Source organism: Acipenser ruthenus, chromosome 27 (genome assembly GCF_902713425.1).
Source record: "Acipenser ruthenus chromosome 27, fAciRut3.2 maternal haplotype, whole genome shotgun sequence".
NCBI classification, from domain to species: Eukaryota; Metazoa; Chordata; class Actinopteri; order Acipenseriformes; family Acipenseridae; genus Acipenser; species Acipenser ruthenus.
This window is the reverse complement of record NC_081215.1, coordinates 11,633,980-11,645,929: the sequence shown is the minus strand read 5'-3', so window position 1 is coordinate 11,645,929 and position 11,950 is coordinate 11,633,980. Positions and strand designations below refer to the sequence as shown.

The window sequence follows — 11,950 nt, the reverse complement described above, 5'->3', positions numbered from 1 at the left end:
AATTTTAAACTGTATAAGTCCGTGTCTGTCACAGATAGAGGAAGAGTGAACCCTCGATAGAATGCCACACACGTTCTGGGAGTATAATGCCCAGATCTTGCTCCCACTTTTTTTTTAGCGTGTCTAATGAGGGGCAGTGTAGAGTGGAAATAAAGCCGTATATTAAGGATATTGCTCCCTTGCAAATGGAATTTATTTTCAATACGCTATCAATAGGGGATTCAGATGGTAGTTGAGGAAACTGTGTTCCTCTATTTTGCACAAAGTTCCGAACAGTTGAATTTTTTGGAGAGCTGGTCGAATGAAGTGATACATTATCGAAATATCGATTTTTAAGCGCATTAATACCATTTTGTGACAGGCACAGAATATAGCATCCATAAGAGAGGGCTGAAACAGGTGGCTGCCTTTGATAGGAGAGAACATAGAAATGGACTGCAGGCCAAAATGCCGCCCGCACTGCAACCCCATTTTAAGAGATTGCTGGACTATGGGATTAGCACTAAACAGAGGTAGAATGAAGGGGTGAACATAAAAGCGCAGATAAAGATGCCAAGAAGGGTCCTCCTCCAGAGGCTGAGCGTGGAGCCAGTAAGCCATATTGCGGATGTTAGCTGACCAGTAATAAAACTCGAAGTTAGGCAAGCCTTATGAATACGCTATGTCTTTTTGTTTCAAATAAATGCAGAGATCAACTGAAAAAGATTTATTTATGACGACTGGAATGCACAGGAAGAGATAAAGAAATTTAGGGAGCATATTCATTTTAATAGAGTTAATGCAACCAGTTAGAGAGAGGAGGGGCAGAGCAGACCAGTTTGCCATGTCTAGCTTAGCGCGCAGGGTGATAAAGCGTATTCAGAACCTCAGGAAACGGTAGAGATGAAGGAGTGTATATAACATTGAAAAGGCGCCTTAAGTTAAAGAATGAGTGTCTGTTTGGAATAAAGCCAGTCTGATCCATATGTAATGGATGTGCAATGGATGTATTGTTTATTTTTTTGAATGTAATAAGATTGAGTTTTATTGTCTGATTTTTATTATTTTTACTGTTGCACTGTCCCTTTAAACCCCAGGGAGACTACTGGTCTCCATAGTAATTGCAGTGCTAATTCGTAATGGGGCCAGCTGGGTTTGAGAGATTTGTGAGCTGAGAGCACGGGTCGGGAATTACTGTTTGGTAAGGATTGTAACTTTTCAAGTGTAATACTGAGGCGCTGTGAATTGGCTGAAGAGCTAGAAGTTAATGGTAAACTACGACTATTCATATTGAATAGTTTGGTCTGCTCTATATTGGAGTGGTTTCAGTGAAGTATCCCCCATGCTCTTAGACGTCGGTCGCAATTGTATGGGGTTGATTACAAAGGAGAATGTGCATTGTCTGTATTCTGAGTTGGTAATTACGATCCTGTGAATTTTGATGTAATATTTGAGCGCTGCATACGAACTTCTTTTCTGTGTTATTGGTTGTTTTAGGCTTTTAGAGTAGCGTCTTTGTCCTGATTATCCTAACTGTAATTGTGTATGTGTTTACAATGTATAGTTATAAAAGGCCTGTTAACTTTTGATTGCACACCTGCACTGTATCCACCTGTGTATTAACTAAAATAGCGGCTATTGGAGGGTTTAAGCATTAAGCATTTTTTAGGTTGCATGAAGTTTTCTGTTCTTTTCTATGAAAATCACTGATTATTAGTTTTTTTAAGTGTGTTATTTAAGGTTTGCTATTTTATTGTTTGGAATTGTGTTTGTGGAAATCACTATTTGCTTTGAAGGGTGTCATTTAAGTGTTATTGTGCTGTGAATTATTATCTTTTTATTTAGAAGTGTTGGTGTGACTATTTTAATTTAAAGTATCCTAGTGCTTAGGGTCTGATGGGATCGCTCTTGGTTAAAAATCTGTTGCTATAGTTTAAAGGTTGCTGCTATCAAATCTGCTGCTATAGGTAAAAGCTGTGATATTTTGTTTAAATAAAATTCTTGTTGTTTTTATACCTTGTTGTCCTCACTTTACACACTGTGCTGTCTTGATTTTTAAAGAACCTGTTATTTATTTGGAGTTATATTAGCTTCAAATTGGCATAGTCATTAATTCTACTTAATTGGTTATTTAAGATAGTCAGTTTAATTATAGGGATAACCGAGGGGGTTATCCTTGGTTAACTATTGAACGGTATTTTGGAGGGGGGCGCTACACATAGATATTATGGATGGGATGACAGAATTTAGACGACGGGTAAGAATTTTGGCCAGGATTTTAACATCCACAATAAGGAGTGAAATTGGGCGATATGATCCGCAATCTAAATGGTCTTTATTCTTTTTGAGGAGTAACGAGAGCGAAGCTTGACTAAGTGTTGCCAGTAGATTGAATGATGTAAAAGATTCCAAAAACATTGAATACAACTCGCAAGCCATTTCTAATAAAGAAAATGGATGCCTGTATGTCATGGATAATTTGAAATCAGGCAGTAGCGTTTTTATTTCGTCTTTTCTCGAGCATGTTTGTGTACTCAGGTAGTCACGTCTTTGGTTGCCAATTTTAGTACATGCATCACTATACTTGAATTTAAGACGCAGGCCATTTTTGAGAAGCAAAAATTGGTTTAAAAAAGTATGTCTTAAATTCGAAGGAATACAGTAACTTTATTATTTCTTCCTCTGGCCACAAAGGAATAAAACTATTTTAGCTTTCTCATCTTCAGAAAACTATATATATTTTGGTTTCTAAGTTTTAACAGTGAGCATCCCTCTCACACAGAGCAAACATGCAGCAGCAGAAAACAGCATTGCTGCAGATAAATACAGACACTCAACATTCTGCTGATGAAACAGCTCTAATCCATACAGGGATGCTTTTGCCAAGTGCCTTATTAATATATAATGTTACGGGATTACTGGGCACAGACAGCTTAGTTTGTTTTCCAAGAATAGCAGATCAACTCCATTTGAGCAGGTGTACCTGTCAGTTGTAGGCTTAGTAGGATATTTTGCAAGTAAGATCTTCACTACAAGTGTGAAGGGTGTGAGTAGCACTGAGTTTGTGCTTTGACTACACAGCCAGAAGAGGATATATTATTGTCCGTTTCGACCTAATTGAAATACAGCATGTACAGAACAGTAATTACTGGCAGTAGCCTGAGCCCCACTTAATGGCTGGTTTACACTGTGATCTTGCGCCCCACTGGCCCACTGTAGTACAAGCAGGAATGATTCCTCACTTCACACAATTAGTGAAACTGTGCGTCTTCCATAAGTCACATCCACCGGGGGTGGGTTCAATCACAGCTCTTGATGACCCACATTATTTCCCTATTTTAACTGGATATTAAGCCCTTTATTTAAACATAAAGATTGATTGAATGTTGCCTGGAAAGGGATTATTAAGGTGCTGTATTTTTTACCAATGTTTTTTCTCTCCCTCTATGCAGCAAATCCCCACAATGGCTTATGAGAATAGAAGGTTAGTGGGTGTGCTCCAATCCCAGTCTTCACCAAGGAACTCAACAGCAGATGAGAATAGATTAGTGGGTGTGCTCCAATCCCAATCTACACCAAGGAACTCAACAGCAGATGTTGGCAAGCTATTGGCCCTTGCCAAGATGAAGGTCAACACGGGCACCTGTTAAGAAGGGGCTGCTGTAGAAGGGTGAGCAAATGCAGTCTCTGAAGATTTTACCTTCACAACCTGTGGGAGTGCCAGGGCCAAAGTAATGTTTAACAATTTAATATAACTTCCCCTTTCAACAAACTAAAGTCCAGTAAAATGATGATAATGTTTAACTTACAAAAATAAGTGTAAGTTTCCTACCCACCACCTGGGTGAATAGTTTCTGCCAATCTGATCACAGCCAATAAAAGGTATGAAATACAGGATCTGAACCATGTAAAACACGATGGCACAGTTGGTATTCTGCAGCTGAATATCATGCCTCAAAGGGGCTTGAGAATGTGATAAAAGATTTACAAAGTTTAACAGCACAGCTATGCATCACTTTTCAACATTCAGACTGCTTGATCTGATTCAGTGGTTTGAAAGATAGAGTATCTTTCACACCACAGGCGACACACCAGGATAACCAGGGTGACACTGGAGCAACGCAAATAAATATGATTGGATCCTTTAGCGTTCATTAGAGGCACAGTCAGCAAAATATGTGTTAGCACAGTACTGTGAATAAACATTGTATAGGTGCAGATTTGGAACAGCAAGATGTTTTGAGATCTCTACATCAGGACCTCTTGAATGTAATGAAGTACACATTGTAAAATAAATGTATTTGTAAAGCCTTTGACAGTGTATTAGTAAAAAGAGTTATCAGGGTTTTTCCTGCACTCTGTGAGTCAAGCAGAGTGCTCCACTTGCTGTGTCTATACCAGGTGTGTCTGGATGTAGCTTAACATTACTGTTTCCAGACCCTCACAATTCTCTGTGTAAAAAAGTGCCTCCTATTTTCTGTTCTGAATGCCCCTTTATTTAATCTCCATTTGTGACCCCTGGTCCTTGTTTCTTTTTTCAGGTCAAAAAAGTCCCCTGGGTCGACATTGTTTATACCTTTTAGGATTTTGAATGTTTGGAATCAGATCGCCGCGTAGTCGTCTTTGTTCAAGACTGAATAGATTAAATTCTTTTAGCCTGTCTGCATACGACATGCCTTTTAAACCCAGGATAATTCTGGTTGCTCTTCTTTGCACTCTTTCTACAGCAGCGATATCCTTTTTGTAACGAGGTGACCAGAACTGAACACAATATTCTAGGTGAGGTCTTACTAATGCATTGTAGTTTTTTAACATTACTTCCCTTGATTTAAATTCAACACTTCTCACAATATTCTCACAGCAGTGTGGAGTAGTGGTTAGGGCTCTGGACTCGTGACCGGAGGGTTGTGGGTTCAATCCCCAGTGAGGGACACTGCTGTTGTACCCTTGAGCAAGGTACTTTACCTAGATTGCTCCAGTAAAAACCCAACTGTATCAATGGGTAATTGTATGTAAAAATAATGTGATATCTGTATAATGTGAAATAATGTATAATGTGATATCTTGTAACAATTGTAAGTCGCCCTGGATAAGGGCGTCTGCTAATAAATAATAATAATAATAATAATAATAATAATATATCCAAGCATCTTGTTAGCCTTTTTTATAGCTTCCCCACATTGTCTAGATGAAGACATTTCTGAGTCAACATAAACTCCTAGATCTTTTTCATAGTTCCCTTCTTCAATTTCAGTATCTCTCATATGATATTTATAACGCACATTTTTAATGCCTGCATGCAATACTTTACACTTTTCTCTATTAAATTTCATTTGCCATGTGTCTGCCCAATTCTGAATGCTGTCTAGATCATTTTGAATGACCTTTGCCGCTTCAACAGCGTTTGCCACTCCTCCTATTTTTGTGTCGTCTGCAAATTTAACGAGTTTACTTACTATACCAGAATCTAAATCATTAATGTAGATTAGGAATAGCAGAGGACCTAAAACTGATCCCTGTGGTACACCACTGGTTACCTCACTCCATTTTGAGGTTTCTCCTCTAATCAGTACTTTCTGTTTTCTACATGTTAACCACTCCCTAATCCATGTGCATGCATTTCCTTGAATCCCTACTGTGTTCAGTTTGAGAATTAATCTTTTATGTGGGACTTTGTCAAAAGCTTTCTGGAAATCTAAATAAACCATGTCGTATGCTTTGCAGTTATCCATTTTCAATGTTGCATCCTCAAAAAAGTCAAGTAGGTTAGTTAGACCCGATCTCCCTTCCCTAAAACCATGCTGGCTGTCTCCCAGGATATTGTTACCATACAGGTAATTTTCCATTTTGGATCTTATTATAGTTTCCATAAGTTTACATATAATAGAAGTCAGGCTTATTGGTCTGTAGTTACCTGGTTCGGTTTTGTCTCCCTTTTTGTGGATCGGTATTACATTTGCTATTTTCCAGTCTGTCGGTACAACCCCTGTGTCAAGAGACTGTTGCATGATCTTGGTTAGCGGTTTGTAAATAACTTCTTTCATTTCTTTGAGTACTATTGGGAGGATCTCATCCAACCCAGGGGATTTGTTTATTTTAAGAGCTCCTAGTCCCTTTAACACTTCTGCCTCTGTTATGCTAAAGTTATTTAAAATTGGATAGGAACAGGTCGACATGTCGGACATGTTGTCCATGTCCTCCTTTGTAAAAACCTGTGAGAAGTAATCATTTAATATATTTGCTATTTTTTTTTCTTCATCTATGATTTTGCCATTTGTGTCTCTTAGACATTTAACCTCCTCTTTGAATGTTCTCTTGATGTTATAATATTGGAAAAATATTTTGGAATTGGTTGTAGCCTCCTTAGCAATATTGATTTCTATCTCTCTCTTGGCCTTTATAACTTCCTTTTTGACTTGTGTTTGCAGTTCCAGGTACTCTTTCTGAGTACTTTGTTTTTGGTCCCTTTTAAATGCTCTGTAAAGTGCCTTTTTTCGCTGAATATTTTTTTTAAATGATCTATTAAACCATTTTGGACATTTTGTTTTAGATTTAGGTTTGTCTACTTTTGGGATGTAATTGTTTTGAGCCTCTAGTACTACATTTTTAAAGAACAGCCATCCTTTTTCTGTGGATGTTTTCTATATTTTACTCCAATCTACTTCTGTTAGTCTCTGTTTCATACCTTCATAGTTTGCTTTTCTAAAATTGTAAACCTTAGCTTTAGTCATTACTTTGGGGTTTTTCTTAAAAAATATTTCAAATGAGACCATATTGTGGTCTGAGTTTGCCAATGGTTCTCTGACCTCTGTTTTAGTTATTCTGTCTTCATTATTTGAAAATACTAAATCAAGGCAAGGCATGCCTCCCCTCTAGTCGGTTCCCTTACAAATTGCGTTAGGAAGCAGTCATTTGTCATTTCCACCATTTCAATTTCGTCCGTCGTGCCCCCCATCGGGTTTTCCCATTTTATATGGGGGAAGTTGAAATTCCCCATTAGTATGGCTTCTCCTTTTCTACACGCATTTCGAATGTCATTGTATAACAGATTATTTTGCTCAGCGTCTGAATTTGGCGGTCTATAGCGTGCTCCTATTATTATGCCCTTTGAATTTGTGTCCATTATTGTGACCCATATTGATTCTGCATTGTTCTCTTTGTCCTGATTTAACACCTGGGCTTGAAGACTATTTCTTATGTATAGCGCTACCCCTCCGCCTCTTCTGTCCCGCCTGTCTTTCCTATACAGTGTGTACCCACTAATATTATATTCGTCTCCATCACTCTCAAACAACCAAGTTTCTGTAACACCTATCACATCGTAGTTACTTGTTAGTGCAGTAGCTTCAAGTTCTAACATTTTGTTTCTGAGACTTCTAGCATTAAGATAAATACATTTAATAGTGGTCTTACCTGAGTTGTTGCCCTTGTTTAGATGTCGTCTCCCTTCTGTTTTTTGTTTTCTCCCCCCTTCCTTTCTAGTTTAAATGCTTCTGGACCTCCTGAAGGATCCTTTCTCCGAGTAGATTGGTTCCCTTTCTGTTTAAGTGCAGTCCGTCCCACCTGTATAGATAGTCCTTGTTGTAGAACGTGGTCCAATGTTCAAGAAAGGTGAAGCCTTCCTGTGTGCACCACGATTTCAGCCATGCGTTTTGATTTTGTATTTCCAGCTGTCCATATGGTCCTTTGCAGGGCGCCGGCAGTATCCCAGAAAATACCACAGTTTTGGTCTTGTCTTTTAATTTCCTTCCTAGCTCTCTGAATTTGTTTTGCAGGGATAGGTAATTTTCCATTTTGGATCTTATAATAGTTTCCATAAGTTTACATATAATAGAAGTCAGGCCTATTGGTCTGTAGTTACCTGGTTCGGTTTTGTCTCCCTTTTTGTGGATCGGTATTACGTTTGCAATTTTCCAGTCTGTTGGTACAACCCCTGTGTCAAGAGACTGTTGCATGATCTTGGTTAGCGGTTTGTAAATAACTTCTTTCATTTCTTTGAGTACTATTGGGAGGATCTCATCTGGCCCAGGGGATTTGTTATTAAGAGCTCCTAGTCCCTTTAACACTTCTGCCTCTGTTAGGCTAAAGTTATTTAAAATTGGATAGGAACAGGTTGTACATGTGGGGCGTGTTGTCCGTGTCCTACTTTTGTAAAAACCTGTGAGAAGTAATCATTTAATATATTTGCTATTTTTTTTCTTCATCTATGATATTGCCATTTGTGTCTCTTAGACATTTAATCTCCTCTTTGAATGTTCTCTTGCTGTTTTATATTGGAAAAACCTCTTCCATCTCCCTTGTGGCTTTGTCTGCTAGGGGTGCAGACTTCCATGAATTGTGGATGTGTCAGCTCCTGTTGCTGTCTCATTTCCTCCAGCTCAATTTCTAACAGACTTACTCGCTGAAGCAAGTCCTGGATCATGTGGCACTTTACACACACTTAGTTGAGCTCTGTTGGGTTTTCTCGGATTTCCCACATCATGCTGTTGTCACAGATTACTGGCTTGAAGACTATGGTTTTTTTTTTTTTGGAAGTTCAGTTTAGCTTCTGCAGCTGTCAACCTGCTTTCAAACTGCTTCCAACTGTGATGTACTTGTCCACTCGTACTTCTCCCACGCTGTTGCTTCCACACGCTGTCGCTGTGAACACTGACTTGCTTTTCTTTGTTTTCTGTTGGCTCCTCCCCTCCCCCGTGTCTCAGAACCATGACGAATTTGAATCATCTGTTCTGAGTTTCAGCTTGTTATCAGAAAAAGACACACAGTTATTAGACTTTAGCTGCAGTGTTAACAGGACAAGCACATCACTGCTTTATCTGAATAAAGAAATATATATTTACTTTGTCAATGTTTTTAAAGACATTCAAGAATGTGAAATTAAAAAGCCAACTATTACACATGTGGGTACCTGGGAGACTCCACACTCTGCAATGCTGCAATGCCTGGGTAGAGCATGTCTCAGTTAAGATTGCTGTAGTGTAAAAACATAACCCCAATTCCCCTGGTTTTGTAAGCTTGTGTTGCAAACTTAATATTATCTTTAACATTAACAGTTTTTTGCACTGAATTACTGTTACAAGATGCAGCACAGATGCCACATAAACGAAAACTGTATTGCACTTTTATTGTGAGAAATAAACAAATGACTATTGTTTGCTATTCTACACATATACCCTAGAGGATATTGGCTATTTATGGCAGCATACTTTTTTAAATATAAGAACTGGGACAATACATCATTTAAGAATTTAGAAGTAGAGGCACTTTCATAATGTTTATTGTTTTAAATTGTAATATTGTAATATTGCAGATCATTGTTGACATACAATGTTTCAATTTGAATTGTACTAGTTGACTTATATATCTGAAATAAATGAAAGAAAGTGATAGCTAATAGCTATCTAAAGCATTCTGTTTAACAAGCACTGTAAAGTCTCTCCTGGTAAAGGCGTGTTGGGGTGCAGGGCGAGTCATACAGTCAGGACAGTGCAGGGGCGGGGTGTGGCTGTGTGAAGTAGCTGGTCTTTGGGATTCCACAGGGGGTGTAATTAACTGAAGACTATCAAACACTATTTCGTATTTACTAGTTTAATTCAATGATACACAGTGTAGGAAACAATAATAGAGACAGTGTAAACTAAAATATTGTGGTTGATAATGCTTTCTCTAAAATGTGTATAATTTTAATTGAATGTGTGCATATTAGAGTGATGGGCAAACACAGGACTTGCACTACAATATTATAAAGTAATATCTGTTTTTACACATTCTAATGTATGTACAGAAATATATAACTCAAGAAGCATATTATGTATTACATATAACCACTCAATAGAAATATCTGTGCTGCTTCTGTTTGTTTTTAATTTTAAATCATTTTAGACTTTCTAACCGGTAGCTGTTTGCTGAAACAGATACATAATGCAGACTTGACATGCAGAGGGTAAAACTGTTAAAATATGTACTTTGAACACATTAAGAAAATTAATTCACAGCAAATGAGATTGTCTGGGAGGCGGAGAGATGGAGAGGGGAAGAGTTCACTTTTAGTAATGCATAATTAATCATGGCAACCCAGGTGAGTAGAAATGACCTCTGTTCTGACTAATCTTTCCATGGTTTTGTATGTTGTACTACTTCTATAAGCATAGGCTGACAATAAAACAACTCTATAGAGAGGTCATGCTGTAGGGAAGGTTGTAGCCCTAAAAAGAGGAATCCAATAAACTTTAGCCACTCAGATGTTTCATTATTGTAAATATGCCTATAAAAACCCTTATTGTGAGATTTCCTTTTGCCTTGCTGTACCATTCCCATATTTTAAAATCTATTTTAGTGATACTAGTAACCAATTCCAAAACTCGGGATATCTGAACATAGATGTCTGGCCTATCTTTGTTTTTCATAAGAGGAATTCTCAGTTTCCAGTGTTCCTTAAAATATTAACTCACTTGCACGCATTGTAAGTATCTTGGACCTGTCTACATTTGTAAAGCAGCGAAGAGCAATGTGACTGTCTTCTAAAAGACAATGCTAACTAGCCCATTGAAGAATACATCACACAGTGGTGCGTTGAACTATCATAGCTCAAGACAAACCTACAAGTCTATTCAATACAATGTCCAAGCGATTCAATGAATGACATCTTTATACAGTCCTTCCCACACACTTCATAAACCAAAGGCCACTGCACAGTACCAATCAAACAAAAGATAAGTCTGATATCGTACTGAATTACATACAGAAATCTGTAAAGCATGACAACTAAATGCCACGGCACCAAAGCTCTTCCATGAAAATCTAGGAACAGGTAGACAGTCAGATAGTGCTCAGTATCTGCCAAACAAAAATCAACCTTGCAATATATCTCAGATGTCAAAAAGAGAGCTTGGAGATTGAATGGATGTGATTAACAAAAGAAAACACAGGCTGTATAATAACTCTGGTCCATAATATTTGCAGCAGGAAGAAATAAATAGTCATGGAAATAACTGCTCAGGAGAGAGCTGTACCAGGGGAGACCTCAGCAAGAAGAACTGCTCAGGAGAGAGCTGTACCAAGGAAGACCTCAGCAAGAACAACTGCTCAGGAGAGAGCTGTACCAGGAGAGACCTCAGCAAGAAGAACTGCTCAGGAGAGCGCTGTACCAGGGGAGACCGCGGAGCAGCAAGTATTTTTCTCTCCCTCACTTGTTTGGATTAAGAATGATGCCTTAGTGCCGGTGTCGTAGGGAATTAGTAGACCGGGGGAAAAAGTGGATTGCGCAAGCGCAGTAAGACAAAAGGAAGGCGCAGCAGCAGTTTGTTTAAAGGGGAGGTTAACTACATGAATCATGTTCTATCTGGTCATTTTATTTGCCAGATCGTATGGTAATGTGTTCACACACAACTTTCTTTTTTATTTATTTATTTTCGGTCTGTAAAATATATGTGCGATGCAAAGAGTTCAGTTATACTGTAACTTACGTCTCTCTTTATACTAGGTTAAATGCTTGTCAGCTTTTTTTCTGCCTCTAAAAATGTCATTGTTAATCATATGTAGTTGATGTGTGATCGCAAAGATTTATTTACTGTATATTAAAAGGTTTTACATGTCAACATGTTGTCAATCTTTAATCATAATTTAAATGTTTTAGTAATTGTGACAGGGTGACTGGTGGTCTGACGTCAGGCAGAAGCAGGAAGGGAAAATAAATTGACACCAGGGAGTACTGCAGGTAAAAGAAAGAATCGGCTGCAGTACTCCCTGGTGTCAGTTTATTTTCCCTTCCTGCTTCTGCCTGACGTCAGACCACCAGTCACCCTGTCACACGTGGTGGCAGCGGTGGAGGCGGAACCAGCAGGCATGCTCCCTCTACTGGTGGGACTGGGCGCAGCAAGCACCCCTCTGGTAGGAGGGGGCAGTTGAGTGGGCTATGCCCCCGCTCTCCGCAGATGGGGCACCAGCAGGACGCCTCTACAGAGCGGAGGAT

At 38.6% G+C, this 11,950-nt stretch overlaps 1 long non-coding RNA gene across 1 annotated transcript; it reads left to right on the top strand.

The window, feature by feature from the left end:
* The first annotated feature begins 1,091 nt into the window (after window positions 1-1,091).
* Window positions 1,092-11,524, top strand: LOC117432053 (uncharacterized). Its single transcript, XR_004548744.3, has 3 exons — window positions 1,092-1,180; window positions 3,432-3,649; window positions 10,942-11,524. It is a non-coding gene; the product is annotated as an uncharacterized LOC117432053 (long non-coding RNA).
* Window positions 11,525-11,950: the final 426 nt, after the last annotated feature.